The following is a 6,305-nucleotide window of genomic DNA, read 5'->3' as shown; positions in this document are numbered from 1 at the left end:
TCTGAGCTACTTGGACCCTGCTCTGATCCTTCCTTTCAACACAGAATCAAATCTAAGGGGGCAGGGTTTGGGCAATTTTTAACCAGGAATTGAAGTAGGGAAACTGATCAGGGTGGCCAGGGGCTTCAGTGACTACCTGCCAAACTGCATGAACCTTGGTTACATCTAGGATTCCTTCTGAGAGCCAGTCTACACCAAACATGGGTCACTCCAACTCACACAAGGTCCAGAGAGTCCTGGGGGACATAAGGATACCATAATCCCTGGAAAAACCTTTCTTGAAGTTTTTTAAATATACCCTCTAAGACTGTGTGTTTGGACTATGATGATCCCATCCCTGAACCAGTGTTGCAGAACAAACAAAGGAGGGGAGCCCCTCATGAGGCCACTCAGATGCCCACCTGTCCATGTCTCTCATGAGAACTTAGGCTTGTCTTAGATAAATTGTCCATATAGAGTCCGGATTAGCCCTTATGCTGTATGATGTAGCCACAGAGTGCAGGTTGGGGACTACTCAGACTCTATAGCATAGGCCATGGAGCCACAAACTGGAGCAGCAGAGGCAAGCCTCTGCAGTCCCCATTCATTCACTCAGACACTCAGAGGTTACACATTCCCACCCAAGGAACTACCTTATCCTGGAATCTCAAATCTCAAGACTTTGAGAGGTGATCAGTCTCCCCTTCCATCCAGAGATGGGCATGACTGGGACATAGAACTCCAGGGCATTACCTTTCTGATGTCTCTACCATCTGATGACCTCTACACCAAGTAAGGCCAGGGCAGAGGGTGCAGCCCACAGGGATCCTTTCCCCAAAGAAGTCCCCATCAAGGAGGCAGGTGGTGCTGCCTTGTTTGTGTGGAGCTCCTCACCAGCCATGCCTACAAGTCCCAAACCAGAGGCTCAAAGGGCCAGCTCAGTTGGAAACCAAATGTTGCAGAAAAGCCAGGAGTTCTAAACCATAGAAACTCACAACTGGCACTCCAGAAAGGTGGATGAACAGTTTTATTATGCGTGGGCCCAGAGGAGAGTCAATCTTCAAATTCTGAGCCCCATTTTTTAGTTTTCATAGGTTTATATAGAATTTCAGGTGGGATCAGCATAACTTTTTTCCATTGGCTAATGTGCTGCTAGGTGAAATTTTGCAAGCAGGGGGGTTAGAGAGGCAGAACACAGCTGCAAGGTTGCCAGCTGATTTACAGAAGTGGGGAGTAAAGTCACTCCTCTGATATCTTTCTACTAGGCCATGTTTCACAGGCCGATATACAGAGACAGGAGCAGGAGTTATTTATTTGATATTCTCCTACAAGACCATGCCCTCACAGGCCGATCCACAGAAGTGGGGGCAGGAGTGACTTGTTAGCTATTTTGCAAGGTTATGTTTTTTACTCCTCAACAAAACCTGTCCTTTGCCATGCCTTTTATCTGCCATTTAAAATAAGGTTAGGCTCCTGGGTCTATGGTGAGTTGGGAAGGAATGCTTAGAGTGAAGAGGTGGCCCAAGAGTGATACTAAATTCCATCATCCTCTCTCTGAATCCCCAGTACTAACTAACTAAGCAGGTCAGCAATTCTCAGCCTTGCAGGGGCACTGGGCAGATCTTGAGATTAACTGAGCAATTACAATTCCACTATCCCCATGGCAACAGACACAAATGGTTACTTTGCTGGACTACTTGTCTAATAGCAAACAGATTTTCTACTCACCATGTTTGTTAGCATCTTATCAGTATTTTGCAATATTCACAAAAAAACTCACTGTTAGTTTTCTCCATATTTTGAAGATACTTTGCTCTTGGCAAAAAGTGAATATTCATAGCCAGGCATAAAATTACTAGACAATTGGATATGGTTATACAGAGCCCAAAAGTCTTCAACAGTATCAAACTTAGAGATTAGTCAAAGGTTTGCTTGCCAAGTTTTGTTTTTATCATTTTTAAAAAACAAAAGCACCCATCGTTCTGTAGTGGATATTTAATGTAGTATTCTTGGAATTTCCTATGATCACCCCATGGCTTATGAACACAGAGTCAAAGTGGACAGACAGTGAAGAAGTCATTCCACTTCCTCAGGGCAAAAATCAGCAGAAAGCCCTGAACTTAGGAACCACAGATGATGACTTCAACCTAGGGCTGATGCTGGAGTTGAGCAATGGGTTTTCTAGTCCCCTTCAAAACCAGTCTTTTGGGTCAGGAATAATTCCACTTGGTCTTTGCATCAGAGGCAAGGAGATGGATGGAAAGAACAAACAGTTGGTTGGCAAATGTGGTGGTAGAGAAGGAAGGCCAAGTGTGGGCTTACCAAGAAATCAGGGTCTGTGGCCCGGGGTTTTCAGGATACCTGGAGATATCAGAAGGCATGCACTAAAATTAAGCTGACTACAAACTTGGCCTTCAGTTGACCCCACCTCCTTTCCCAGCACAGCTCACTCCTCACAGGGCCAGTTTCAACAGATTATGCAAATGAACAGCCCCAGCCTGTTCCTCTGCCACCAAGAGGAGACAAATGATCATTATTAGGATGGAAAGCATGGACCATTTGTCATTTTCAGCATCAAAATGATTCAAGGTCCTGTGGTCCATGGAATTCCCTTTGTACAGAAAGTGACAGACCATTTATAAAGCCAGCTCTGGGATCTTTTACAGTCATTCAATTTACATGAAGCAAGCACAGCTTGGGGGATGGAAGCATTATAATTTTAACACTTAATTACTTTGCTTCCTCATTGACAAGACAGCTATATCAGATGTAATTTATCATTTCATTAGACCAAAAATATTGGAAACAGCAAGCAAATCAATGTGCACAAGCATAGCACAGTTAACTGAACTGGTACAAAGGGAGTAACAGCAGCAGGGCTGCCCACCTGGCCTAATCCCTTGCTTCTTCCTGGGAAATTAGATAAACCACATTTACATGTTGCATCAGCCACCACCATCATCTCCAATACACAGATACACAATACTTGTGATTCTAATGCCAAATTGTTGGGCCTTTATTATAAAGGCATGGCATACCTTTGTTTGGTCTCTAGCATTGCCAAAGATCACCTGGTGCAGGTCTTTGTAATGTGCCAATTACCTCCTGTGAACTGACTTGAAAGTAGGGGTCTTGTGTGTGGCAGAGGAGAGCTGCAGATGGTTTGAGTGGAAAAGAACCTGGGAGTTTCAAGTAATGGGGAGAGCATAGTGATGCTAGTGCAGCCAAGGAGACTGGGCTGTGGAGGACAGACCAGATTTGTAGAGGAAGTAAAAGGTGTTCCAGAGGAGAAGAACAATGAAAAAAGCAAGGGAAAACCATCACATGGCTCAGGCATGGGGAAGACCCTCTGATTAGAGCAGAGGTATTGTACAAAGGTCAGGTCATGTGAGAAGCTGGGTTGGTAAGGCAGGACTTTTAAATGCTGCAGAGGAGTTTGAACTTGTCTTGACTGTTAATAAAAGACTGCTGAGTATCATTCCAGATTAGTGGTCAGTTAAAAGTAATAGGGAGATCAATTTAAGATGGCAAAAGTAGAACTGGAAACCATCCCTATTCCTAATCCCTGTCCTACAGAAGAGGAAACAGAATCCAGTCAGGAGGTTGCTAATCTGGAACACTATACTCAACATCCACTACAGAACAGATGGCTGCTTTTGTTTTTTAAAAATGATAAAAGCTAAACTTGGCAAGCAAATGATCTCTAAGTTTGATACCATTGAAGACTTTTGGGCTCTGTAGCACCATATCCAGTTGCCTAGTAATTTTATGCCTGATTATGACTATTCACTTTTTAAGGATAGCTTTGAGCCTATTTTGGAAAGATGAATAAAAAAACTAGGAAGAAGATGGCTAATTACATTGAACAAACAGCAGAGAAATAGTAACCTGAATCACTTTTGGTTAGAGACACTGTTGTTCCTTATTGGAGAATCTTTTGATGACTACAATGATGATGTATGTGGAGCAACTGTTAACATTAGAACTAAAGGTGATAAGATATCAATATGGACTACTAAATGTGAAAACATGCTGTTACACATATAAAGAGGGTATACAAGAAAAGGCTAGGACTTCCTCCAAAGATAGTGACTGGTTATCCATTCCCATTCAGAAACAACTATTAAGAATGGCTCCACCACTAAAAATATGTTTGTTGTTTAAGAATATACCTACTGAGTATTCTCATAGGAGACTACATCAAGAAATTGAGATTTGCGATCTGAACTAAAACCTCTTCAAAAGTAGAGTGGGCTGTACTAAAATTGATTTCTATCTATGCTAAGATATAGAAGCCTCATTTGCCTTTGTCTTACTTCTGTGTTCATATATTACTATTTTTTTTAAGAGTTTGGCTAGCATACCCAACTATCCCAAAGAATTACAGTGCACATATCATTCCCAGAATCTATAAATGTGTTCCTGTCCCACTCTGTAATAGCTTAGTAGAATTATCATTACAAACACATTTACCCATTCACAATATTCAAAAAAGAACTTGCATTTCTATACCTTACAGGAAAAAAATTATTTATTTTACATTGAATGCAGGAGCATATTTTGCTGGTTTGAAAGAATATGATGCATACAGTTTTCTAACAATTTTCTTCATTTCTTCTTACAGCCTTGCTTTTGCTTTACTCTTGCTCATGGCTGCTAGATTTTAATTTATTTGTTTCCCTACTTGCTAACATTAGTGATTCTGATTTCAGTTATTCATTTGTTTTGCTTTTATTTATTTTTTCATTTAACATCGGAGAAGGATCCAGGAATATGACACAAAGATGGAATAAACGTTAATTTTGCACAAAAAGTATTAGGTGACTTAAAATACACTTCCCTCTCACATACACACAAACATACATATACACACACACATATATATAATTCAAAGAGTAATTATCATCATTATTAAATTATTAGCAATTAACTGTTTCTGAGAACTTACTATATGCTAAGCATGACATTAAAGGCTTAATATGCAACTTTCTCTCCCTTGCTCATTCTTATTATTTTCAATTTTTATTACAATTGCACTATTAACTATAGCCCATAGTTTATATTAGGGAGTATTTTTCCTCATAAACTATCCTGTTATTAACACCTTGCATCAGTGTGCTACATTTGTTATAATTCATGAAAGAACATTTTTATAATTGTAGTACTAACTATAGTCCATTATTACTGTGGGGTTCACTGTGAGGTACAGTCCTATGTTTCATACTTTAATTTATATTCTAGTAACTTATATATGTCCTAAAATTTCCCCTATTAAGCATATTCAGATATATAATTCAGTATTGTTAATTATATTCAAAATGTAGTGCTAACATTACCACCATCCATTACCAAAACTTTACAATTAACCACACAGAAATTCTGTTTAAATTAGGCATTAATTCCCCTTTCCCTACCCCAGGTGACCTATATACTAGATTCTAACTGTATAAGTTTGCTTATTATAATTAGTTCATATCAATGAGATCATGCAATATATTTGTCCTTTTGTGCATTGCTTTTTTCACTTAATGTAGTGTCCTCAAGGTTGATCCATGTTGTTACATGCATCAGGTCTTCCTTCCTACTTACAGCATAATAATATTCCTTCATATGTTTATACAACATTTTGTGTTCCAGTCACTAATTGATAGAGACTTGGGTTGTTTCCATCTTTTGGCAATTGTGAATAATGCTGCTATGAACATTGGTGTGAAAATATCTGCTCAACTCCCTGCTTTCAAATTTTCTGGGTATGTATCTAATACTGAGATTGCTGGGTTTCCTGTTCACAAATGGCAGCAGTTTTGTCAGAAATGAGGAGAGGCTTACTAAGTGAACAATTGCCACAGCTAAATAAGTACTGAAAGTGGCTCCCTACCAAGGGGGTGGTCTGCACAGCAAGTGGACTCTGGGCACTGATTCAAGCCCTACAACTGGCCACTGGGCAAGCAGTGAACATTTGCACTGACTCTGAGTATGCATTCACTGCTGTAAATATCCATGGAGCAATTTATAAGGAGAGGGGACTCCTAACTGCAGGGGGGGAAAAAAAAAAAGGAAAATCCTTCGACTGATGAAGATGGTCTGGAGGCCAGGTAGGGTCACTGTCATGTGCTGTTAGGAGCATCAGAGGAAAATGGATGCATTGCTGGGGAAAATGCACTGCCAAAGGGGCAGCTCAACAGGCAACCAAGGGGTCCTCAAGCTGCAGCCCCACCATTGGTGCCTCACCTGTCCCTTTTAAAACAATGCATAGAAAGACTGAACTGAACCCAGGGAAAACAGGAGTAGGGGAATGGGAGGGACACCAGACCCCAGAGGGGGCC

The 6,305-nt window shown here is 40.6% G+C and overlaps 1 pseudogene; it reads left to right on the top strand.

The window, feature by feature from the left end:
- The first annotated feature begins 3,503 nt into the window (after positions 1–3,503).
- On the top strand, positions 3,504–4,143 carry LOC101447243 (eukaryotic translation initiation factor 4E pseudogene; annotated as a pseudogene).
- The last annotated feature ends 2,162 nt before the right edge of the window (positions 4,144–6,305 follow it).

Source organism: Dasypus novemcinctus, chromosome 25 (assembly GCF_030445035.2).
Source record: "Dasypus novemcinctus isolate mDasNov1 chromosome 25, mDasNov1.1.hap2, whole genome shotgun sequence".
Lineage (NCBI taxonomy): Eukaryota > Metazoa > Chordata > Mammalia > Cingulata > Dasypodidae > Dasypus > Dasypus novemcinctus.
This window is presented reverse-complemented; position numbering and strand designations above follow the sequence as displayed.